We start from the raw sequence: 27,584 nt of genomic DNA on the forward strand, positions 1-27,584 counted from the left end.
AATCCGTGTATTAGTTCCTAAAAGTTATTGACAGAGGAATTAATTCAGTATGCACTGACATGTTCTTTTGATTTACTGCAGATGAACAAAATCAGTGCAAGGTAAGCATCTAGTGCAGGTAGTGGACAGCTTCAAACTGTGCTTTCGATGATTGCATCCTCCAAACCATCTTTTAAATGCAACATTCAAGATGATTGTTGGTACCTTCAAATTCTTCATAGTCCAAACTTGTGAAATTGTTTCATTTTCACTCCTGGTGATTTCTGGCATCATTAAGAAGCCAGATTGCTTGAAACCACAGTGAGCAAAATGGTTCTGGCTTTCTCCCTGCTTCTTATTACTCGCCAACTATCAGTGACAAACATCACTGTTTTTTGAATACAAACACACAAGTGGCACATATATGTAATTTATTTATACATTTTCTATATATATAAAAGTGATAGAGGATGAGAGATGACCTGATAGAGGTATATAAAATGATGAGAGACATTGATCATATGGATAGTCAAAGGATTTTTTCTCAGGGTTGAAATGGCTCGCACGAGAGGGCATAGATTTAAGGGGCTTGGAAGTAGGTACAGAGGAGATGCCGGGGTAAGTTTTTTACGCAGAGCGTGGTGAGTGTGTGGAATGGGCTTCCAGTGGCGGTGATAGAAGCAGAAACAATTGGGTCCTTTAAGAGGCTCCTGGATGGGTACATGGAGTTTAGAAAAATAGAGGGCTATGGGTAAAGCCTAGGTAGTTGTAAGGTAAGGATCAACACGTATCTGCATCGGCAGTGTACTTTGTGTTTTCTAAGGTAAGGACATGTTTGGCACAGCTTTGTGGGCCGAAGGGCCTGTACTATGCTGTAGATTTTCTATGTTTTTTAACTGGTCAACCAACCAGACAACAGGTACGGGAGAAGGAACAGAAGAAAGGACAAGTAACAGATGTGGCAATCCCAAATGACAGTAATATGAGAAGCTGGGAAATCTCAGGGCTTGAAAGAGCAGATAGAGAGGATGTGAAATATTAAAGCCAGAGTAATCCCAGTGGTGATAGGAGCACTTGGAACTGTGACACCTGGACTTGGAGAGTAGCTCCAACAAATCCTGGGAACACCATCTGAGATCTTGGTCCAGAAGAGAACACCTCTAGGAACAGCAAATATAGTGGACCAAACCTTAAGCTCTCAGGCTTCTGGTAGAGGATACAATATTGTGAGAAATATACACATACACATCTCCCATAAGGGTGAAATTTTTTCTATAATATATGGCTATTTGAGTTACTGTCACCTTCCTGTCAGCTTGAACCAGTCTGACCATTCTCCTCTGACCTCTTTCATTACCATGATATTTTCATAGAAAGATAGAAACATAGAAAACCTACAGCACAATACAGGCCCTTCAGCCCACAAAGTTGTGCCAAACATGTCCCTAACTCAGAAATTACTAGGCTTACCTATAGCCCTCTATTTTACTAAGCTCCATGTACCTATCTAAATGTCCGTTAAAAGACCCTATCGTATCCGCCTCCACCACCGTTGCTGGCAGCCCATTCCATGGACTCACCACTCTCTGAGTAAAAAAACTTACCCCTGACATCTCCTCTGTACCTACTCCCCAGCACTTTAAACCTGTGTCCTCTCGTGGCAGCCATTTCCGCCCTGGGAATAAACCTCTGACTATCCACACAATCAATGCCTCTCAACATCTTATACACCTCTATCAGGTCACCTCTCGTCCTCTGTCGCTCCAAGGAGAAAAGGCCAAGTTCACTCAACCTATTCTCATAGACCATGCTCCCCAATCCAAGCAACATCCTTGTAAAACTCCTGTGCACCCTTTCTATGGCTTCCACATCCTTCCTGTAGTGAGGCGACCAGAACTGAGCACAGTACTCCAAGAAGGGTCTAACCAGGTTCCTATATAGCTGCAACATTACCTCTCCACTCCTAAATTCAATTCCATGATTGCTGAAGGCCAATACACCATATACCTTCTTAACCACAGAGTCAACTTGTGCAGCTGCTTTGAGCGTTCTATGGACTCAGACCCCAAGATTCCTCTGATCCTCGACACCACCAAGAGTCTTACCATTAATACAATATTCTGCCATCATATTTGACCTACCAAAATTAACCACGTCACACTTAACTGGGTTGAACTCCATCTGCCACTTCTCAGCCCAGTTTTGCATCCTATCAATGTCCCACTGTAACCTCTGACAGTCTTCCACACTATCCACAACACCTCCAATCTTTGTGTCATCAGCAAACTTACCATCTCTCCAATTCCACATCCAGGTCATTTATAAAAATCACGAAGAGTAAGGGTCCCAGAACAGATCCCTGATGCACTCTGCTGGTGAGCAAACTCCATGCAGAATATGAACCGTTCACAACCACTCTTTGCCTTCAGTGGGCAAGCCAGTTCTGGATCCACAATAAATTGTCCCCTTGGGTCCTATGCCTCCTTACTTTCTCAATAAGCCTTACATGGGGTACCTTATCAAATGCCTTGTTGAAATCCATATACACTATATCTACTGCTCTTCCTTCATCAATGTGTTTAGTCACATCCTCAAAAAATTCAATCAGGCTTGTAAGGCACGACCTGCCCTTGACAAAGCCATGTTGACTACTCCTAATCATATTATGCCTCTCCAAATGTTCATAAATATTGCCTCTCAGGATCTTCTCCAACAACTTACCAACCACTGAGGTAAGACTCACTGGTATATAATTTCCTGGGTTATCTCTACTCCCTTTCTTGAATAAAGAAACAACATCCGCAACCCTCCAATCCTCCGGAACCTCTCCCTTCCCCATTGGTGATGCAAAGATCATCACCAGAGGTTCAGTAATCTCCTCCCTCGCCTCCCACAGTAGCCTGGGGGACATTTTGTCCGGTCCCGGCAACTTATCCAACTTGATGCATTCCAAAAGCTCCAGCACTTCTTCTTTCTTAATATCTACATGCTCAAGCTTTGCAGTCTGCTGCAAGTCATCACTACAATCATTAAGATGCTTTTCCATAGTGCATACTGAAGTAAAATATTCAATAAGTACCTCTGCTATTTCCTCCAGTTCCATACACACTTTCCCACTGTCACACTTGATAGGTTCTATTCTTTCATGTCTGATCCTCTTGCTCTTCACATACTTATAGAATGCCTTGGGGTATTCCTTAATTCTGTCCACCAAGGCCTTCTCATGGCCCCTTCTGGCTCTCCTAATTTCCTTCTTAAGCTCCTTCCTAATAGCATTATAATCTTCTAGATCTCTAACATTACCTAGCTCTCTGAAACTTTTGTAAGCTTTTTTTTTCTTCTTGACTAGATTTATTACAGCCTTTGTACACCACAGTTCCTGTACCCTACCATAACTTCCCTGTCTCATTGGAACGTACCTAGACAGAACACTACACAAATATCCCCTATTTGCCACATTTCTTCTGTCGTTTTCCCTGAGAACATCTGTTTCCAATTTAAGCCTCCAATTTCCTGCCTGATAGGCTCATAATTCCCCTTACTCCAATTAAACGCTTTTCTAACTTGTCTGTTCCTATCTCTCTCCAATGTTATTATAAAGGAGATAGAATTATGATCAGTATCTCCAAAATGCTCTCCCACTGATAGATCTGACACCTGACCAGGTTCATTTCCCAATACCAAATCAAGTACAGCTTCTCCTCTTGTAGGTTTATCTGCATACTGTATCAAGAAACCTTCCTGAACACACCTAACAAACTCCACCTCATCTAAGCCCTTTGCTCTAGGAAGATGCCAATCAATATTTGGGAACTTAAAATCTCCCATCACGACAACTCTGTTACTATTACACCTTTCCAGGATCTGTTTCCCTATCTGCTCCTCAATATCCCTGTTACTATTGGTGGCCTATATAAACAGCCAGTAAAGTTATCGACCCCTTCCTGTTCCTAACCTCCACCCACAGAGACGCCATAGACAATCGCTCCATGGCGTCCACTTTTTCTGCAGCTGTGACACTATCTCTGATCAACAGTGCCATGCCCCCACCTCTTTTGCCTCCCTCCCTGTCCTTTCTGAAACATCTAAAACCCGGCACTTGAAGTAACAAATTTTGTCCTTGATCCATCCAAGTCTCTGTAATGACCACCACATCATATCTCCAAGTACTGATCCATGCTCTAAGCTCATCCACTTAGTTCACAGTACTCCTTGTGTTAAAATAGACACATCTCAAACAGCTGGTCTGAGCGTGTCCCTTCTCTATCACCTGCCTATCTTCCCTCTCGTACTGTCTACAAGCTTTCTCTATTTGTGAGCTAACCTCCTTTTCCCCAGTCTCTTCAGTTCGGTTCCCACCCCCCAACAATTCTAGTTTAAACTCTTCCCAGTGAACCTTAGTTCCTTAGTGAACCTCCCAACCAGGATATTGGTCCCCCTGGGATTCAAGCGCATCTCGTCCTTTTTGTACAGGTCACACCTGCCCTAAAAGAGGTCCCAATGATCCCGAAATCTTAATCCCTGCCCACTGCTCCAATCCCTCAGCCACACATTTATCCTCCACCTCTTTCTATTCCTATTCTCACTGTCGTGTGGCACAGTTAGTAATCCCAAGATTACTATCTTTGCAGTTCTACTTCTCAACTTCCTTCTTAACTCCCTGTAGTGTTTTTTCAGTACTTCTTCCCTTTTACTACCTATGTCATTCATACCAATATGTACCGCGACCTCTGGCTGTTCTCCCTTCCACCGCAAAATATCTTGGACGCGATCTGAAACATCCCGGACTCTGGCACCTGGGAGGCAAACTACCATCCGAATTTCTTTCCTTCATCTATAGAATCACACCACTTTTTGAAAATTCTAGAGACTGTTAGGTAGGAAACTCCCAGGAGATCAGTAGTTTCTGAGATACTCAAACAACCCCATCTGGCACCAACAGTCATACCCCTGTCAAAGTCACTGAGATCACATTTCTTACCCTTTCTGATATTTGGTCTCAACAACAACTGAAACTCTTGAACACGTCTGCATCCTTTAAGTGTTGAGTTGCTGCCACCTGGATGGCTGATTAAATATTTGCATTACTATATAGGTGTAGAGTTGTATCCAAGCCACTGAGTATACGTATAATTATATACATGTCAGTGATAATAAACCTGATTCTGATTCTAAGCTTTGGAGAATAACCAAAAACTTCAAGTATTTGATATTATGCAGCACTCACCTCCTCAAATTTCAGTGGTAGCAGGTCTTAACATTGCATTCCTTCCACTGGAGATAACCAGACTTTATCGAGGCAAGTTCAAACAATGAGAATACTTATTTTGCTGAAGGTTTACTGGCCTTTCCTTGAAGGCAGCTTCCCCTGAATCAACGTAAAGGACCTTCTTATTTGGCAGAGCTTTAACATAGATAAGGTGTTTTGCTTCAGTATGAGACAACCAGCAGAAGAGGCTGATCATTCTTTAGCTTGATATGACAGTAGCCACATCACATGAGGGCTATGATCCAGGAGCAGGTCAATGAGACTAGGCAGATTAATAGTTTGGCATGGACTAGAGAGGCCGTAGGGCTTGCTTCTGTTCTGTAGTGCTCTATGACTTTATGACAGGCCTTCCTGGGACACGGAAGGGCACCAGGGAGTGGGGCCGATTCTATTTTTCTGAAGCAGAATAATCGGAACTGTTTCCCACACAGCAGATCCATGCCAGAAAATAAATAGGCTTACAGGAACCTAATACTGTGTCTTTGTAAATGTTAATTTAATAGCTATTGTCCCAGCTTATGGGGAAAACTGTGTCATGTTATCATTTATTAGACTATGCAAAATATGAACATAAATATTGATAAAACATTTAATATTTACAAGGCTTTAAAGTGCTTGGAGAACCAGATTATGTAATCTCTTTTATCTTGCTCCATCTCCAGGCAATTCATTATTGACTTAAAAGTCCAAGGTTACCATTAACAGATCTTGCATTTCAATGCCAGTCATCTCACTGCTGTCTCCAAGATAGACAAGGTCATACATTTTTATTCCAGTTTTCTCTGTCCCCTTTTAATAAGATCATAAGATATAGAAGCAGAATTACATCACTTGGCCCATCAAGTTTGATCTGCCATTCATTTATAACCTATTTATTTTCCAATACCATTCGGGCCTTCTTCCTGTAACCCACTTACCAACTAAGAATCTCTCAATCTCTGTACTAAATGTACCTAACAACGTGGTATCCATAGCCTGCTGTAGCAATTAATTCTACAGATTCACCACCTTATGGCTGAAGAAATTCCCCTTCATCTCATTTCTCAAGAGACTTATTATAAGGCTTATTCTTATTCTTGTCCCATTGTTCTGAGGCTGTGTCCTTGGATCTTAGAATCTCCTACCAATTGAAGCATCTTCCCCATGTTCACTCTCCAGATCTTTTTGTCTCTGGTACGTTTCAAAGCAACTTCCCCCCACCCCCCAATCCTTCTGAATTCCATGGAGTACAGGCTCAGAGCCTATATTCAGAACTTCAAGCATCTTTTGTTTTTAACAAGTAAGTGAAAAATCCTTTATTTTAAAGAACACAATTAAAATCATGCTTTACAACATGCTTTATGAGTTGCTCCAGCATTTTGTGTGTTGTTTGGTTTTCCAGCATCTGCACACTTTTTCTTGTTTGTCATTAGATTACAATATATTTTACTCATTCTCTGAGGAGGTTGTTAGGTCTAGGTGGAGGCAAGGTCATGAACTTATTCAGAAAGGATAAGGCCAGTGGAAATCTTGCTCAACTCTTTAGTACAAGCACACATTGCAGGAGCCATATTCCCTTAAGCTTGCATACATACACATCGGGTCGGGTAGCAACTGAGGAGAGAGACAGTATTAAATTTGTAGGTTGATGTCATTTCAAATTCAAAACTTTACTGTTAAATTCAAAATATTATCAAAGGTATACCTACTCAGGATATAATAAACGCTATGAAAATTATTAGCACCATAGTACTTTACAAACATGACAAAATAGGCTAACATAAATTATACATAAATTACACAATGAATAAACACAATAAACATTATGATATTACTGCAAGCTGAGAGGGAAACAAGAAGAAATATGGTCTAAGTTAATGTTAGGGTTTATTAAGTCAGCTCAAGAACCTGATGGTTGAGCTGTTGTTGAGCCTTGGGGTATGGGTCTTTAGGCTCCTGTGTCTTCTACACCTGATGGCAGCAATGGGAGGAGGGCATGGCCTGGACGGTGGGGGTCTTTGATGATGAATGTTGCCTTCCTGAGACATCATCTCTTATGTCCTCAGTGGTGAGGAGAACCGTAGAATGATGGATTTGCTGAAGTCCACACTGTCTGACGTCTCTTGCACTGGAGTTCCCATACCTGGCCATGATGCAAACAGGATGCTTTGCACTGTGCAACTCTGGAACAGAGTGAAGTGTTAAATGTGTCCATTATTCACAGATGTTACCTGTTCTGCTGACTACTTACAGAAAATTACTGTTTTATTTCAGATTTACAACATCTCCAGGAGCCCACACACAAAATGTTGAAGGAACTCAGCAGGTTAGGCAGTGTCTATGAATGGCTATAAACTGTCAATGCTTTGAGCCAAGACCCTTTATCAGGACTGGAAAAGAAGGGGGCAGTAGCCAAAATAAGAAGGTAGAGTGAAGGGAAGGAGTACAAGCTGGTTGGTGATAGGTGAAAGAGGTGATGGGAGATGTGTGGATGAACTGAGAAACTGTGAGGTGATAGGTGGAAGAGATAAAGGCCTGGAGAGGATGGAATCTGATAGTAGAGGATCGTAAACCATAGGAGAAAGGGAAGGAGGATGGACACCAGTGGGAGATGATGGGCAGGTGAGGAGGGAACCAGAATGGCGAATGGGAAAAGAGAGAAAGGAGAGGGATCTCCAGGATTTCATTTGTGTTCCTTTAACCCACAGTCTTCCTCACCAAATAAGCCAAAGCAGTGGCAATGCTGAACTTACACATCCACTTAATGAATCCTTCAGATGCTCCAACAAGTTATTCAATCCATCTCTTGATATGTCATTCTTCTTGTGCAAGCTTGAAATTACTCTTGTTGCCAGCTCTATCAACAAGTTATGTAAGCTATCCGAACAGAGAATCAGAAGCAGTTATGAAGACAGGAAAAGAGAGGAAGAAAAAGACAGGGAGAGAGAAAGAAAGAGAGGCAGACAGTGGGTGAATGGGAGAGGGTGGAGAGCAGGGGATGTGGAGAGGGAGAGGGAAGGATGGTGTCTGTGTGTGAGAGACAGACAGACAGAGAGAGAAAGAGAAATAGAGGGGAGGAAGAGTGAGAAGGGTGTTGAGGGACTGGAAAGGAGAGTGTGTGTATGTGTGTGTGCATGCACATACGCGCGCACAGTGTATGCCTCTCTCTCTCTCTCTCACACACACACACACACACGCCACTTCTACATTTAACAAGGTCATGATCTACCCAGGTGACCTTTTTTCCCCTTGATAATTTACCTTTGCCTTGAAAATATTTATAATCTTTGCTTCTGCGGTCCTTTCAAAATGACAGTTCCAAAGACTCACAAACCAGAGAGAGAGAAAAAAATTTGCAATATATATGTATGAAATGGGGATCCCCTTAATTTTTTTATGAATGGCTCCTCCACATCCATTATGTTAAAATGCCTGAGGAACTTTCATATCTCAATCAAATTCTGGCTCACTCCTCTTAACTCCAGTGAATACATGCTTTCCCTGTCCAAACTCTCCTCGTACACTCAGTGACCACTTTATTAGTTAAATCTGTACACCTGCTCAATAATGCAAACATCTAATCAGCCAACCATGTGACAGAAATGCAATGCATAAAAGCATGCAGACGTGGTCAAGAGGTTCGGTTGTTCCTCTGACCAAACATCAGAATGGGGAAGAAAAGTAATCTAAGTGACTTCGAATGTGGAATAACTGTTGGTGCCAGATGGGGTGGTTTGAGTATTTCAGAAACTGCTGATCTCTTGGGATTTACAGAGTTTACAAAGAATGGTGCAAAAAACAAAAAAATAAAAATTCAGTGAAGTTCTGTGGGCATAAACACTTGATTAATGAGAGAGGTCAGAGAAGAATGGCCAGACAGGTTCAAACTTACAGGAGGGTGACAGTAACTTGAATAACCCCACATTATAACAGAGGTGTGCATAAGAGTATCTGTGAATGCACAACATGCCAAACCTTGAAGTGGATGGACTACAGCAATAGAAGACCACAAAGATGCATTCAGTAACCACTCTATTTCATACAGGAAGCACCCAGTAAAGTGGTCAATGAGTATAGATCTCACCCATTTGTAGTATTCACCCAGTAAACTTTCTCTGAACTGCTTTCAAAGCATTACTTTAAATAGAGAGACTATGTACCTCATTCCACAAACTGCTTTCTACTGTGGAGGCAGATGCATAGGCAGCCACTAAAAAGTCCCTGACAGATGGGGATATGGGTCTAGTGACATGGAATGCAAGATGACTGGGGGACCCTTTCCTGCTGTAGCCTTCCTCCGCCTTCACTGCTGTTGTTGTGATGTGTCATCACCTGCTGCCAGCTCCACCGTTGAGGACCTGGTTGGATTACTTCTCATCTGGAACCTCCTCCTTGGCCTCACTGCCATAGGTGACTCTACCAGGAGCTAGACTGCAAACAGCCTCACTCTCGAGATCTAATGAACTCACAACGCTCTCCACCACAGCAAGGTGACGATCGTCAGAGAACGATTATGATTAGAGACTGTGAGCATTCTATGTTGGTGCTGGAAGTGTGGCTGCTCCCAGCACAATCCTTGCTGATTTGATTTGATACATTTCACTGTATGTTTTGATATGCATGTGACAAATAATGCTAATCTTTACAAGACGTTTACATCCCGTGACAATACTTGTCCCTGTGACCATGAGACTTAGTGAGTAACTGCCTTGTCTACCAAGCCTAATACCACCAACAAACAAGATATGTTTTATTTGCATAGTTTTTAAGTAAATCTCCTTCACTCACTGCATTTACCTGGAGATATTTCTTGGCTTTATTGGTGGAAGTTGCTATAGTATAGTTCATTTCCCAATACCAAATCAAGTACAGCCTCTCCTCTTGTGGGCTTATCTACATACTGTGTCAAGAAACCTTCCTGAACACACCTAACAAACTCTACCCCATCTAAACCCCTTGCTCTAGGGAGATGCTAATTGATATCTGGGAAATTAAAATCTCCCATCACGACAATTCTGTTATTATTACACCTTTCCAGGATCTGTTTCCCTACTGTTCCTCGATATCCCTGTTACTATTGGGTGGCCTATAAAAAACACCCAGTAAAGTTATTGACCCCTTCCTGTTCCTAACCTCCACCCACAGAGACTCCACAGACAATCCCTTCATGACGTCCACCTTTTCTGCAGCCATGACACTATCTCCGATCAACAGTGCCACACCCCCAACTCTTTTGCCTCCCTTTCTGTCCTTTCTGAAACATCTAAAACCCAGCACTTGAAGTAACCAATCCTGTCCCTGAGCTATCCAAGTCTCTGTAATGGCCACCACATCATATCTCCAAGTACTGATCCACACTCTACGCTCATCTGCTTTGTTCACAACACTCCTTGCGTTAAAATAGTCAGGTCACAGTAAATTGGGGGTAGGACGTCATCAGAAGCCCTGAATGGGTCCACTGCTCGCTCCGGCCTCCCCTTTTCCTTGGCCTTAACAGTGATAGCAAACTGACACATGGCTTTCACCCCAGGGGAGGAACGCTTTCCTACTCCTTGTCCATCTCCTGTTCCTCATGTTCCCATCAAGACAAAGCATCTGCATTGACATTCCTGCTCCCCGGCCGGTACTTCAGGCTGAAATCATAAACCAACAAGGCCACCAACCACCGATGACTTGTGGCATCCAGTTTTGCCAAAGTCAGGATATAAGTAAGTGGGTCCTTCCTTACCTCAAACTTGGCTCTGTAGAAATAGTCATCAGCTTATCCACCACTGCCCACTTCAACGCCAGGAACTCCAACTTATGGGAGGGATAGTTTCTCTCAGAGGGCGACAAACTCCGGCTGACAAATGCAACAGGTCTCAACCCAGTGCCCAGATCTTGATACAAGACGGCCCCTAATCCCTCTCGGCTGGCGTTGGTGTGTAGTACATAGGGTAATCGGGGGTCTGCAAAAACCAGCACCGGTGCCTGGGTCAACACTCTTTCAGCGATTTAAAAGCCTCCTCACATTTGGCATCCCACCTCTGTCCGAAGGGCTCCAACGGGTTGAGATATTCTCCAACCTCCTGTCCCCCTTTTCCTTTCTTCCCCAAGAGAGGGTAACAACGCAGAAGCTGATTCAAGGGGTGACTCACTTTGGCGTAGCCCTTCATGAATCTCCGATAATAACCAATGAACCCCAAGAACAAGCACAGAGCGCTCACAGTCCAGGGCCTTGGCCACGTGGTCACCGCTTCTATCTTAGCCAGGTATAGCTAGTCTATCCAGCAAGATCATGTGCCCAACATAGCTAACAGATGTCTTGCAGATCTGGCACTTGTCCAGAGAGAGTTTTAACCCTTCCTCCTTCAGTCGGCTTCACACATTCAGTAGCCTCGCTTCGTGTTCTTCCAAGGTGGCTCCAAACACACCAACACTTCAAGCAAATTCATGTCCCCCACGGTCTTCTCCATGATCCTCTGGAAGGTGGCAGGGGCTCCCAATATGCCCTTGGGCATTCTTTCGAACTGGAAAAACCCTGGAGGGCATATAAATGCCGTCTTCTCTTTGTCGGCCTCACTCATCGGGATCTAGTAATATCCACTCCTCAAGTCCAGCACACTAAACCACTTCGCTCCACTCAGACAGGCCAATGCGTCTTCAACCCTTGGGACTGTATACTGGTCTGGGATATATAGTCCACACATGAGTACCTTTCTGTTCTTCTTCCGGGCCACTACTATTGGGGACGCATAGGGGCTTCGGGACTCAGTGATGATTCCAGTTTCCTTCAACGTGCACAAGTGCTGCCACACATCTTCCAAATCTGCAGGGGCCAGTCGCCGCGACCTCTCTCTGAATGGAGTGTCCTCACTCACCCGGATAGTGTGGCGAGTGCTCTTGGAACAACCCTCATCAAACTCCCCAAAAGAAAAAACATCTTCCAGCTTCAACATCTTCTCCACCAGCCTGCGTTTCCACTCCGGCGGCACAGGAGACTCCCCAAAGTTAAAGGCCTCAGCGGGTAGCTTTCCTCTATTTTCCAATCCTTCCCCCCAGTGGCCTCACAGGGGCGCCAGACATTACCGTCACCAGGAACAAATGTGCCAGCAGCATCCCTCTCTTAAAGGTAATTTATCTCTTCGTAGTGTTCCTGACACTCACGGCTGTCCGTCTCGCCTGTACCACCGAGGGCCTCTGCACTTCAGGCCTCACCAACACCCCAGCTGGAAATCGTGTTTCCCCTTCGAGGTCTTCCACTAAAAGGGCCTCGCCATCAGGCATTCTGGGATATCTGGGGGTTCCCATCACTCTCACTACTTCCCCGGGCCTTAGTATCACAGGCTTTGACTGGGTGCACCACACAGTCCCTCGTTTAAATTCAGTATCCGGCCCATGGCGGCGCCGCACTTCCTCAAAAACAGCTCAAAACTCTGGGTGCACAGCCCGGGTCTCCAAACGGTTCTCACGCGCCCTCTCCTGGCAGGCCCCCATGAGCCTCCGCACCACAGGGGTGTGGTGTGGTGGTCCCCACCAGAATTGAAGAACCCCCTGTCTCAATCGGGTCTAGACAAACCAGCACTAATGTCTTCAAAGCTTCGGACACTCCCACATCGGCTACCGCAAACTCCAGTTTCACCGACAAATACCCGTCATACGGATGCCCCAAATCTTCAGTACACAAAATGGGGTCAATGGCAAATGCTTTAAGTACTGGTTGTAAACTGAACGGTATAGTAGCGTGACCTGCGACCCAGTGTCGAGTATGGCTTTAGCATAGATTCCCTCTATCCATAGCGACACGTTAGAGTGGGGTCCCACTAATCCTTCTGGAATTGAGTCTTTTGATTTCGGGAGTTCCTTGGTACATTGCTGGGAACGTGTTCCCCTAGAGACACCAGGCCGTTCCCTCACTGGGTCTCCTCTAAGTTTCCCAACACCTCTCCCTTCTTGCATACCAGGGGCTCGACCTCCTAGAGGCTTCCGGCCGCTCACATTCCCGCCGAAAGTGGTCCTCCCTCCTGAAGTTATGCACACCCCCTGCCTCTCACAGTCTCTCCGGAAGTGCCCCTTTCCCACAGTTATAGCACACACCACCAGCCGCCCCTCTTCTCGCAGACCTCCCGCCACTCGCAGCATCCTACGCTGTCCGTCCTCTGGTGGGGCGGGGTGCAAAGCCCTCACTACCGACCCCTCAGTCCTCAGCTCAGCTACCACCTCCTTTATCAGTTGCCGGGTGGAGCCGGCTCCTGTCCCGTCCCCACCAGGGGCTACTACTGAGGATCTCACCCTACTGACAGAGTCCTCCCGCGGCCTCAATGGGCACTCATTCCCCCTCACATCTCTGATCAGTTGAACGAACTTCAGAGGAGGGCGCATTTTATAAGACTGCCGGAGACTCCAAACAATCTTGTCCTTGGCTTGGGCACCCTGAAATACCTGATTCATCCTTACCTGATCCACCTGTTCAGCCCGAATGACCCCCCGGTGCCGTAATCCATTAAGCTGTCTCTCTAGCCAAAAAAGGTACGCAGAGAGCTTCTCACCCTCCTCCTGATACATGTTTTGAAATTCCCCGAGGAGCTCCCAGGAGCTCCCAGTCAACCCAAAAGCACTTTCCAAGGCCTCCATATAGTCTTTCAGAGTGGCCAAAGGCTGGTTAACCTTCACGCCTCGCACTACCCCAGCATCCTCAACCAATCTCTGTTGCTTTTCCTCATCCGAGCACTGCCACTCACTTAACAACTGTGATGTTTGCTCTACCCATGTCCCATAATCCTCCTTACCTTCAGGAGTGGGCGTTATCCCCCAAGAAAACTCTTATCTTCTGGCGGGGCCCCTCTGTCCTTCTCGCTAAGGAGGTAAGTGCAGAAGTGTAAGTTCAGAACTTTCGCCTTTCACTGTGGTACAGGAACTGACCAACTTTTCCAAATCTGACCACTATTTCCCTTCATCCTCCAGCACCGAAAGAATCTGCTCCCTAAGATCTCCTCCCCCCTCTGCAGGCAACTCTGTTTGCTGAACTTTGGCCCCTCCCCTCGACACTCTGCAGGCGCCACGGCCCCGCCTCCCCGGGGGACGCCAATCTCCTCTGGCAACTCCACCCCTGTTATGTCCTCACTTATCTGCACTAACACTATATCTGTACCTGCCTCAAAACCAAAGTTCCGCGATACAATCTCCACTTTGCCAAAAGTTTTAACCTCACTCAAACTTCGAAGTAACACTCCATCCGGTACGCTAGTCTCCATCCCCCTCAACGTGCACACATTGCTCTCTGCCACCTTCACAGCCGCACACCATCGCCAAAGAGCAGCAGCCACCATCCCATCTGTATTTTATTTACGCAGAGTGGTCACACAGCATCCAGAGAATTCTATCCCAGGACAAGCGCCCCACAAACATAACACCCAGGGCTATCGGCTTGTTTGTCTAGGGGAAAATCCATCCACCCGCCAAACCATGTCTCCCGTTTGTGTAGATGTTGTGTATTACACACTGGAACAAACTTGCACATGCAGTATCAGACAGCACACAATATACGTTTTACAGATTACGCTTTAGATATCTTACTAGAACTAGGTAATTAATAGCAATACAATATAAAAAGAAATAAAAGGGCACCAAAACTGATCACAGTTCAATCAGTTCATGTGCAACTGTTGGAGCTCAATTATCAAAGCTTTCCGTCCACCATTCGATTTTCTCTGACCTCCTCGACCTGCTGCCTGGGACCAACCATCCAGCTCGTCCTTTCTCTTCGGATCTCCTCTCGAAAAAACCCGCACACTGACTCCAGGTTCTCACACATACAGATAGAATAACATCACTTTCAATGGTTAGTTCCTCTGCTATCAATAATCATAACCCAAACATTTCAACTAAACAGAGCATTACCACATCAGTTACCTACAAAGAAGCCATTTCATTACAATGCTACAGAAAAGCCACTTTATACATATATACAGTTAACAGTTACCATTACAGTTAATAATCTGAGAACCCTGCATATGCTATCTATCTATTGTAACTGTTTTATTTTATGTCTTGCACTGTAATGCTGCCATGAAACACCAACAATTCACAACATATGCCAGTGATGATAAACCTGGTTCCAATTCCAACCTAAACGAAGGCACTTAGAACCTTCTGCATCAAACTTTTTATCCAAAATGTTTGCAGGAACAATATGTGAACTACTATCTATTAGTAGTGCAATTCCTCCAGATATATCTGTTGAATACATTATCTTCCCAGTTTTTAGATATAATGTTGAATTTCTACAGGCTGACATTAATGTTAACTTTGGAGGGTTTCCTTTGCAAAAGATCTGTTTGGGGAGAAGAGAGTCAGTCGTCCGGATGACATGACCTATCCATCAGAGTCGGTGTTGCTTTATCATGGTGGAGATGCTGTTCATGTTGGCTCTTCCAGCACGCCAGTGTTCTTCCAGCTAATCTGGTAATTCCTTATTTCTTCCTCAATGGCTGCAGTTGTTGTCTCTGGCTGATTACTGGTTGCACCATCAGAGTCTGCACATTTCGGGCTCTAAATGTCATAATCCTTTGTTTCTGTCCACATATGGTGATCCCTCTGGATGTGGTCATCTCGTCAGGATGTTTTGAGGCAGGTGATTTCTTTAGGTACTTTTTCCAGCCCTTGCTCCAAATTTCAGCTCACAGTTGTCTTTCAAGCATCCTTGTCTAATAACTGGCAGGATGAGATAGAGTAAGTAGGAGGACTGTCAGGTTAGCAAGGTTAAAGGAGCCCGAGGTCTCACACCAGCAGGTTCAGGACCAGTTATTACTCTCCAACCATCAGGCTTCTGAACCAGCATGAATCATTTCACTCACCTCAACAATGAACTGATTACATAACCCATGGAGTCACTTTCAAGGACTCTACAATAACGTTCTCAGAATTTTTTTTAATTTGCACAATTTGTCTTATTAGTTGTTTGCAGTCTTTTAGATGTAGTTTTTCATAAATTATATTGTTTTTCTTTATTTTCCCAGAAATGCCTGCAAGAAAATGAGACCCAAGGTAGCATATGTGTACTTCGATAATAAATTAACTTTGAGTTTGACTTGAACTTTTGAAGCATAGATTGGACTGATGAGCCTTTTTTCCAAGCTCTATTTTCATTTCCAAGTATGTTGAACATTTTAGCACAAGAGATTTTACAACTGCTGGAAATTCAAAGCAACACCCACAAAATGCTGGAGGAACTCAACCGGTCAGGCAGCATCTATCGAAATGAATAAAACAGTTGACATTTTGGTCTGAGATCCATCTTCAGTACTGAAAAGGAAGGGGGAAGATGCCAGAATAAAACGGTGGAGGGAGGGGAAGGAGAATAGATAGAAGGTGAGGGAAACCCTTTCTCAATGCACCCCCTCTGTGATTTCTGCTGCCCTTCAACCCTTCCAGCATGCACTCACCCAGACTTGTTCACCTTTGAGCTATCGTCCCCCCCCCCCCCCACCTTTTAATTCTGGTATCTCTTCCTTTTCAATCCTGAAGAAGTGTCTCGGCCTGAAATATTGACTGTTTATTTCCACAGATGATGCCTGACCTGTTGAGTTCTTCCAGCATTTTGTTTTTGTGTGTTGCTTTGAACATTTTAATGTCTATTGCTAAGCAGCACTTAAACTTTACACACATCCTTCCTACAATCATACTGTAAAATAGTTCAGGCTTGCAATGCGTCAGCAATAGTACATAAGGTATACAGAACATGATAAGATAGCTTGTCTGAATCCCTGAGCATAAGGCACAACCACACTTTGTGGTTAGCAGTTCGTGTAATGCTTTACAGTACCGATTGTAAGATAGGGGTTCAATTCCCGTGCTGTCTGTAAGGAGTTTGTACATTCTCCCCATGACCGTGTGAGTTTCCTCTGAGTCTTCTGGTTTCCTCCCACAGTTTAGAGATGTACTGGTTAGGGATAGTGAGTTGTAGAAATGCAACATTAGTATCAGAATGAGATGACCCTTGCAGACTACCTAGCAAAATCCTCTCTAATATGATGCGACACAAACTCTGTATGTTTCAATGTGACATTAAAGGCCACATTGGTAATTACTTTTTGTTACCTGCTTTCTATTTTTATATTCTAAGGGATATGTACAAAATTTCATCAAATTTCATCAAATGTTAAACTCATTTTACTTCTCCTTCTTCTTAACATAATGACAAAAGTTTGGCTTTCTGCTATCAAAGGTTGCTCATTCATGCATCAGATGTGACAGCGTCCATCACAGGAGATTGTCTTTCATCCATTGGGAGTATCACGTCTCATCTTTCCATATATTGCCTGCAATGTTGTGGGTTCCATCCAAAAATCTGTGACTACAGTCCAAGGTGATGTGTCACTTTCAAAACATTCAAATCGTGGCAACGATACATCTGGTGAAGGAGGCACGGATTAAAAAATATTTTTTAAGAGGAATAATCAGATTAAACAAACCTGATGTACATTTGCAAAATCTCTTGTTTACATTAAAAGACTCATTGGTGTGATAATTTTCTCAGCTGTCACCATAACCTTGGGTGCAGATTTTAGCATTCTGAAGGATGTGAAGGTCAATTCTAATGGAGATTCATGAAAGATTAATAGCTCTCTGGCGGAGAGAGGCTGCCCAGAGCATTAAAAGATACAGAAGCTGGCTGTTTGCTCAAATGTATGGAAATATATTCATGTCTGACAGTCGACAAGAGAGAATACTTTATTAATCCCTAAATGAAGAAACTTGCCCTCCTCAGGCAAGAACCTTCATTGTAAACTGTAACAGGTGTATCCGATTAACATACACAAAATGCTGGAGATCAGGTCCTTATGAAGGATCTCAGCCCAAAATGTCAACTCTTTATTGCATTCTATAGTGATACCTGTCCTGCAGAGTTCCTCCTGCATTTTGCTGTATGTTGCTCTGAATTTCAAACATCTACAGAGTCTCATGCTTATATTTAGTGTATATGTTCTATTTTTAATACCTATATCTGATGCATCAACAACTCCATCTATTTCATACAATCGATGCAGATACAATAGGGTCTTTCAAGAGACTCCTGGATAGGTACATGGAGCTTAGAAAAATAGTGGGCTATGGATAATTTCTGAAGTAAGGATATGTTTGGCACAGCATTGTGGGCCAAAGGGCCTGTATTGTGCTGTAGGTTTTATCTGCACCACCCAAATAGATACATGGGACCAATTAGCTTACTAATGGTGCACGTTTGGAATGTGGGAGGAAACCAGAGCACCTGGAGGAAACACACATGGCCATGGGGAGAACGTACAAACTCCTTACAGACAGTACTGGGAATTGAACCCAGGCCACTAGCGTTATACTAAGCCACCATGCCCCTCCTTTAGGCATACAGCACAGTAACAGGCCCTTCCAATCCAGTTACACCCATGTGACAATTAACCTACTAACACGTATGCCTTTGTGAAATGCGAGGAAACCCACACATTGGCTTAGTTCCTTTTCTCACTGATGCATCCTGATCTGCTGATCATATCCCGTGTTATTCTGCTTCAGCCCTGAACGCTATAGTTGATTTTATTTATTTATTTATTTAATCCAGAATCTCCACTTTAAGTTACCCAGTATAATTATTACGGGGTGCTCAGGTTCCTAGTCAATGGTCCACATCATAACATTTTCTGTAACGTGAATCAGTGACATCAAGAAACACCAAGATGGAAAGGTTGGGCTCATTTATTTTAAACACAAGAGATTCTGCAATTGTTGGAACTCTTCAGCAGTACATGCAAAATTTTGGAAGAACTCAGCATCTATGAAGGGAAATAAACAGCTGAGGATTCAAGCCAAGACCCTTCATGATCATAGATTCTGCTTGATTTGCTGTATTCCTTCAGTATTTTGTGTGCTAGTACTCTTATATTTATTGAAGAGGAATTTGATACTGTACCTCAAATTTTTAGGTAGTGGCGTGTGAATGAACAATTGTGAATTAATTTCTGTAACCTAGCTGAGCAGAGCACAGGGAGTAGCTATATTAACTACGCACTAGTAAAGATGCAACTTGGTCTTCAACAAGGTGAATGAATCCAATATCCAAGCATCAGATACAGATTGTACATTCAGTAATTCAAAGTGTTGCAGTATCTCCAATCCAATATCAGCCCACAGGTGTCAAACTTCACTAAATCAACAACCTTGCTATTCTACATCAAAGGGACATTTCTTCACTAATCATCTTCAAAGTACAAATCACAGGAGATTGAAACTTTCCCTCGAGCTCGGGGAGGGAGCTGGCTCCTTCCTGCCACATTTAATAGTGCTGCTGAAAGTGTTGAAAAAAGAATAGAAACAGTAAAACCTATGCTTTTAATGCATCATTGGCATCAGTATAAGATAAACACAAGAGATCCTGCAGAGGCTGGACATCCAGAGCAACATACACAGAATGCTGGAGGAGCTCAGCAGCTCAGGCAGCGTCCATGGAGGAGAACAAACAGTTGACAGTATGACCAATATCCTGCATCAGGACACTTCATCAGAAATTAAAGGTATGGTCTTCTAGATTTCATCCCTCCCCTCCCCCCCCCCCCCCCCCATTATCCTCTTCACACTCACAACTGTTCCAATTCAATGCTTCATCAATAGCCTTTTCTTTATATTTAAAGATCCAATGCAGGTCAATTCAGTGAGTATAAACGACAAAGGAACATCGTTTCCAACCTGCTTTCAAAACACTAAGACTTTGCCACCATTAGGATCATCATATCTACACCTGATCACAGAGTAATCCTACCACTCCTATTCATCAGCAAATCTCATTGGAACCCATACCAATCAGATCATTCATAATCCATGAGATTATGTATGATCTTAAAACACTAACTCTGAGCCTTCAAGGAAAGCCACCGCGACAACCTGCAACCTTAGTCAATCATGCTTGACTAATCTATTGGAATTTTTCGAGGATGTAACCAGGAAGTTAGACGGGGGCGATCCAGTGGATGTAGTGTACCTCGATTTTCAGAAGGCATTTGATAAGGTCCCACATTGGAGATTGGTGGGTAAAATCAGAGCTCATGGCATTGGGGGGAAGATATTGACATGGATAGAAAACTGGTTGGCAGATAGAAAGCAAAGGGTAACGATGAATGGGTGTTTCTCGGAATGGCAGGTGGTGACTAGTGGGGTGCCACAGGGCTTGGTATTGGGACCACAGCTGTTTACGATTTACATCAATGATTTAGATGAAGGCATTGAGAATAACCTCAGCAAGTTTGCTGATGATACTAAGCTGGGTGGCAGTGTGACATGTGATGAGGATGTTAGGAGAATTCAGGGTGACTTGGATAGGCTGGGTGAGTGGGCAGATACTTGGCAGATGATGTTTAATGTGAATAAGTGTGAGGTTATCCACTTTGGGAGTAAGAACAGGAAGGCAGATTATTATCTGAACGGTGTAGAGTTAGGTAAGGGAGAAATACAAAGAGATCTAGGAGTCCTTGTTCATCAGTCACTGAAGGTGAATGAGCAAGTGCAGCAGGCAGTGAAGAAGGCTAATAGAAGGTTGGCCTTTATTACAAAGGGAATTGAGTACAAGAGCAAGGAAATCCTTTTACATTTGTATAGGGCCCTGGTGAGACCACACCTGGAGTATTGTGTACAGTTTTGGTCTCCAGGGTTAAGGAAGGACATCCTGGCTGTAGAGGAAGTGCAGCATAGATTCACAAGGTTAATTCCTGGGATGTCCGGACTGTCTTACGCAGAGAGGTTAGAGAGACTGGGCTTGTACACGCTGGAATTAAGGAGATTGAGAGGGGATCTGATTGCAACATATAAGATTATTAAGGGGTTGGACAAGATAGAGGCAGGAAATATGTTCCAGATGCTGGGAGAGTCCAGTACCAGAGGGCATGGTTTGAGAATAAGGGGTAGGTCATTTAGGACAGAGTTAAGGAAAAACTTCTTCTCCCAGAGAGTTGTGGGGGTCTGGAATGCACTGCCTCAAAAGGCAGTGGAGGGCAATTCTCTGGATGCTTTCAAGAAGGAGCTAGATAGGTATCTTATGGATAGGGGAATCAAGGGATATGGGGACAAGGCAGGAACCGGGTATTGATAGTAGATGATCAGCCATGATCTCAGAATGGTGGTGCAGGTTTGAAGGGCCAAATGGTCTACTTCTGCACCTATTGTCTATTGTCTATTGGCATTGTCATTGCTGAGCCCCTGGTGATCAATATACTCAGGAGTGGGTCACCATTGAACAGAAGCTCAACTGGATTAGCCACATAAATACAATGGCTGCAAAAGCAGATCAGAGGCTAGTTACTGACTCTTCAAGGCCTTTTAACCAACTGAAAGGGATAAAAATGATGGAGGTATACAAAATTATATGGTGTATAGATAGGGTAAATTCAAGCAGGCTTTTTCCACTGCTGTTGGGTGAGACTAGAACCAGAGATTATGGGTTAAATGTGAAATGCTAAACCAATTCCACAATCTAAGGACTCACTCTTAAGGGCTCTACCATGCATGTACTCAATATCTATTGCTTATTTATTTAATAATATTATTATTAGTAATTTCCTTTTCTTGTATTTTCAGTTTGTTGTGTTTTGTACATTGGTTGTTTGTCCGCCTTTGTTGGGTGCAGTTTTTCATTAATTCTATTATGTTCCTTTGTATCTAGTGTGAATGTCTATAAGGAAATAAACCTCAAGGTGATATATATGCACTTTGATAATAAATTTACCTTGAACTTCGAAAGGTGAAATTTTAAAGGCAAACTTTTTCAGTTGGGGGGTTGTAAGTAGGAACGAGCTGTCAGAGGAACTGATGGATGTGGGTTCAGTTTCAAAATTGAAGAGAAATTTGGATAAGCACATAGTTGAGAGGGGTATGGAGAGCTATAGTCCAGGTGCGGGTTGATGAGACTAGGCAAAATAATAGCTTGGCATGGACCAGATTGAAGAGTTTGTTTCTGTGCTGTAGTGTTCTATAACAATAACTATGACTATAGATCACAAGCATATTGAGATATTCTCTTTGAGACTGGATGAGTACAATACCAGCAACTATCGAAAAGCTCAGTGCGATTCAGGACAATGTGATTCAGCTGACTGGCACCTCAGTATCAGAATTAGAATCAGGTTTAATGTCTCTGGCATATGTTGTGATATTTGTTGTTTTGCAGCAGTAATAATTTCAACACAGAATAATAAAAAAACTGTAAGTTACCCTAGGTATATATAAAAATAAATTAAATAAGTAGTGCAAAAAAATGAGCAAAGAAGAAAACAGTGAGGTAGTGTTCATGAGTCATTGTTCATTCAGAAATCTGATGGCAGAGGGGAAGAAGCTGTTCCTGAAACATTGAGAATGGGTCTTCAGGCTCCTGTACCTCATTGGAAGCAATGTGAAGAGGGCCTGTTCTGGATGCTGAGAGTCCTTAATGACAGATGCCGCCTTTTGAAGGTGTCTTCATTGCTGGAGAGGTTAGTGCCTGATGGAATTAGCTGATCTGGCTGGCTCAGTAACAACAAACCTTAAATTCCTCGGGGTTATCATTTCAGATGATATGTCCCAGGACCAGCATTTAAGTGCCATTAAAAAGAAGGAATGGCTGCTCTACTACTATCTTAGAAGTTTGCACAGATTTGGCATGTCATCAAAAACTTCTTTAGATTGCCAGGGCAATGTATCCAGCCTGGTTGCAGCGTGGCCTGGAACGGAAACACCAAGGCCCAATAATGGAAAAAGCTACAGAAAGTCATGTTTACAGCCCACTCCATCACAGGAAAAGCCCACCTCACCAATGAGCACATCCATCATTAAGGACCCCCACCATCCAGACCAATCTTTCTTCTCACTGTTGCCATCGTGAAGAAGGCTAAGAAGTCTTTGGTCCCACACCACCAGGTTCAGGAGCAATTACTATCCGTCAGCCATCAGGTTCCTGAACCAACATGGATAACATCATTCACTTCAACCCTGAACCGATTCCACAAGCTATGGACTGGACATTGCATTCATGAGCACTATCTCACTACTTTTTTTGCACTTCTTATTTAATTTAACTCTTTAGTGAAAAGACAGAAGCTTATGAAGACTGAGGAGTCAAGTTACCTGAAGGCCACACGCCAGATATACATGACAACTACAAACACCTGGGGATCCTACAGGCACATGGAAGCCACAATGAGGACACAAGGAGGGCAGCAACATTTAAGTACCTCCAAAGAGTGAGACAGGTCCTAAAAAAACAGCTGCATGGGAAGAACACGCCACCAACACATTCAGCCTACCAGTCATCCAATACCCAGTCACAATAGTGTGCTGGCCAAGGAACGAACTGGAAGCCACTGACATTGAGACCCAGAAACTACTAACAATACATGAGGATTCCATCCAAAATCCAACGTTGAGTGACTGCACACTCATCGGAATAAAGGAGGACGGAGATTTGGAAGTGTCAAGGCCACAGTCCTGGAAGAAATGTGAAACATTCATGAGTATGCTCATGAGATAGCCCCTAAGGATGACCAGCTAGGAGAATATGTCAGGCAGGGGATATGGAAATGGAAGTGGGTAAAGCTGAGCCAGAGAACCAGCACAATCCTTGCTTATTTGATTTGAACCGGTATTTCACTATATGTTCCAATATTCCGATGTGTGTGTGACAAATAAAGTTAACCTTTCCATCTTCTTTAAGGAAGTTGGGGAAATTCTACCCTGTATGAAATTCACACCTCTAGGCAACACATACATTCAACAAATTCAGGAACAGCTTCTTCCCCTCTGCCATCAGATCTCTAAATAGACAGCAAACCCATGAACACTACCTCAGTATTTTTGCTTTATTTCTGCACCACTTATTTATTTTTAATATATATTTATGGTAATTTATAGTATATTTTATGTACTTAACTATACTGCTATATCAAAACTACAAATTTCACGACTTCTTTATCAGTGATGTTAAACCTAATTCTCAACCTCATTCTCAACAGAAAAAAAACTATTGGGAAAGGGAACACCATGACTGAAATAAAAATAAATGTAACACTTTAAAAGTGCTCTAATTAATTTGAAGGTAATTATGAACACAAAGCCAGTAAATATTGACCATCAACCACTATAATGTTCTTTCAAAGCCACTCTGCTCTATTAAAGTTTTAAACAAGAGTAAATTTAGTGATTACCTCTGTGTTGCATGTCCAGAGAAATGTGTCATTTTGTGTCAACAACCAACACATTCTTAGGATGGTGCTGGGGCTGCCTCCAAGTGTCGCAATGCATCTGGCGTCAACATAGCAATGCCCACTAATCCTAATCTGTATATCTTTGGGGTGTGGGTGGAAACCCATGTGGATACAAAGAGAACATATAGACTGTTTACAGACAGCTGTGGGAATCTATGCTGATATCTGGCACAGTAATGTGATTTCATTAACCATTACAGCCCTAATTCAAATAGTCTCTTGGTTTTCTGTGTTAGTCAGGAATGCTTTACCAGCAGCTAGCAGCTGCCTGTGTCCTCACATGCAGGATTGGACAGTACATGTTGAAACTTTTCATGCCAGAAGTGAAGGCTGACTAACAAAACTGTGAATGCTAATCAGTCACATGCTGGATTTGTAGGTCGTTGACAAATTTGCGCAACCTGAGACTGGTGTGGGAGCAGTGAGCTAGCTCACTAGGGCAATAAAGAGAGCATCAGCTGTGGAAGATAAGATATAGAAATGGTAGATAAAGGAAAAGTGTTTCAGACAAATCTGAGAACAGAATAGGTTACTTCACAGAAGTCTAATGACTGTGTAAAATAAAGATTTGTTTTATTTGTCATATGTACATTGAAACATCAAAACATACAATGAAATCTCAAAGTCAAGGTCAAAGTAAATTTATTATCAAATTATGTATATGTCACCATATACTACCTTGAGATTCATTTTCTTGTAGGCATTTACAGGAAAATAAAGAAATACAATGGAATTTGCATCAAATCAGATCAGTGAGGCTTGCACTGGGGGCAGCTTAGCATGGCCACAATTTACTGACCCTAACCCGTACATTTTTGGAACATGGAGGAAACTGGAGCATCTGGAGGAAATCCATGCAGTCATGGGAAAAATGTACAAACCCCTTCCAAGCAGCAGTGGGAACTGATCCGTGGTTGGTGTTTGCAGGCGCTGTAAAGCTTTACGTTAGCTGCTATGCTACCGCGCCACTTTTGAGAGTTCCAGCAGTATTTCATTATCAAGGTCTGAGTGTCACAGGCAAGACCAGTGTTTATTATTCATCTCTAATTGCCCACTTCGAACCTTGACAAACAACAGAACCTTAAAATATCGAAAACAGTATAGTTATAAATGCTGAGACAGCTCATGCCAGGTTTCTACAAGACAAGAAGATTGAGGCTGGGGCTGGGGGTCTGCAGCTTTAGCTGGAGAAAGCTGTTCTACTGTAACACACAGCAAGCATCCACTGCGTGACGTTCTCCGGCCATGCCATTTTGAGTGAAAGATTAATGACTACAGGATCGAAAGCTGTTCTACTGTAACACACAGCAAGCATCCACTGCGTGACGTTCTCCGGCCATGCCATCCTGAGTGAAAGATTAATGACTACAGGATCGAAAGCTGTTCTACTGTAACACACAGCAAGCATCCACTGCGTGACGTTCTCCGGCCATGCCATTCTGACTGAAAGATTAATGACTACAGGATCGAAAGCTGTTCTACTGTAACACACAGCAAGCATCCACTGCGCGACGTTCTCCGGCCATGCCATTCTGACTGAAAGATTAATGACTACAGGATCGAAAGCTGTTCTACTGTAACACACAGCAAGCATCCACTGCGTGACGTTCTCCGGCCATGCCATTCTGACTGAAAGATTAATGACTACAGGATCGAAAGCTGTTCTACTGTAACACACAGCAAGCATCCACTGCGCGACGTTCTCCGGCCATGCCATTCTGACTGAAAGATTAATGACTACAGGATCGAAAGCTGTTCTACTGTAACACACAGCAAGCATCCACTGCGTGACGTTCTCCGGCCATGCCATTCTGACTGAAAGATTAATGACTACAGGATCGAAAGCTGTTCTACTGTAACACACAGCAAGCATCCACTGCGTGACGTTCTCCGGCCATGCCATTCTGACTGAAAGATTAATGACTACAGGATCGAAAGCTGTTCTACTGTAACACACAGCAAGCATCCACTGCGTGACGTTCTCCGGCCATGCCATTCTGACTGAAAGATTAATGACTACAGGATCGAAAGCTGTTCTACTGTAACACACAGCAAGCATCCACTGCGCGACGTTCTCCGGCCATGCCATTCTGACTGAAAGATTAATGACTACAGGATCGAAAGCTGTTCTACTGTAACACACAGCAAGCATCCACTGCGTGACGTTCTCCGGCCATGCCATTCTGACTGAAAGATTAATGACTACAGGATCGAAAGCTGTTCTACTGTAACACACAGCAAGCATCCACTGCGTGACGTTCTCCGGCCATGCCATTCTGACTGAAAGATTAATGACTACAGGATCGAAAGCTGTTCTACTGTAACACACAGCAAGCATCCACTGCGTGACGTTCTCCGGCCATGCCATTCTGACTGAAAGATTAATGACTACAGGATCGAAAGCTGTTCTACTGTAACACACAGCAAGCATCCACTGCGTGACGTTCTCCGGTCATGCCATTCTGACTGAAAGATTAATGACTACAGGATCGAAAGCTGTTCTACTGTAACACACAGCAAGCATCCACTGCGTGACGTTCTCCGGCCATGCCATTCTGACTGAAAGATTAATGACTACAGGATCGAAAGCTGTTCTACTGTAACACACAGCAAGCATCCACTGCGTGACGTTCTCCGGTCATGCCATTCTGACTGAAAGATTAATGACTACAGGATCGAAAGCTGTTCTACTGTAACACACAGCAAGCATCCACTGCGTGACGTTCTCCGGCCATGCCATTCTGACTGAAAGATTAATGACTACAGGATCGAAAGCTGTTCTACTGTAACACACAGCAAGCATCCACTGCGTGACGTTCTCCGGCCATGCCATTCTGACTGAAAGATTAATGACTACAGGATCGAAAGCTGTTCTACTGTAACACACAGCAAGCATCCACTGCGTGACGTTCTCCGGCCATGCCATTCTGACTGAAAGATTAATGACTACAGGATCGAAAGCTGTTCTACTGTAACACACAGCAAGCATCCACTGCGTGACGTTCTCCGGCCATGCCATTCTGACTGAAAGATTAATGACTACAGGATCGAAAGCTGTTCTACTGTAACACACAGCAAGCATCCACTGCGTGACGTTCTCCGGCCATGCCATTCTGACTGAA

The 27,584-nt window shown here is 43.5% G+C and overlaps 1 long non-coding RNA gene across 1 annotated transcript; it reads right to left on the bottom strand.

Moving 5' to 3' along the window:
- Positions 1 to 6,573: 6,573 nt before the first annotated feature.
- LOC140733449 (uncharacterized) lies at positions 6,574 to 24,486 on the bottom strand. The gene is made up of 3 exons (XR_012100291.1): positions 24,403 to 24,486; positions 13,996 to 14,062; positions 6,574 to 7,410 (listed from the first exon to the last, which is right to left on the bottom strand). It is a non-coding gene; the product is annotated as an uncharacterized lncRNA (long non-coding RNA).
- Between the last annotated feature and the right edge of the window lie 3,098 nt (positions 24,487 to 27,584).

This window comes from Hemitrygon akajei, chromosome 1 (genome assembly GCF_048418815.1).
Source record: "Hemitrygon akajei chromosome 1, sHemAka1.3, whole genome shotgun sequence".
Classification (NCBI taxonomy): domain Eukaryota; kingdom Metazoa; phylum Chordata; class Chondrichthyes; order Myliobatiformes; family Dasyatidae; genus Hemitrygon; species Hemitrygon akajei.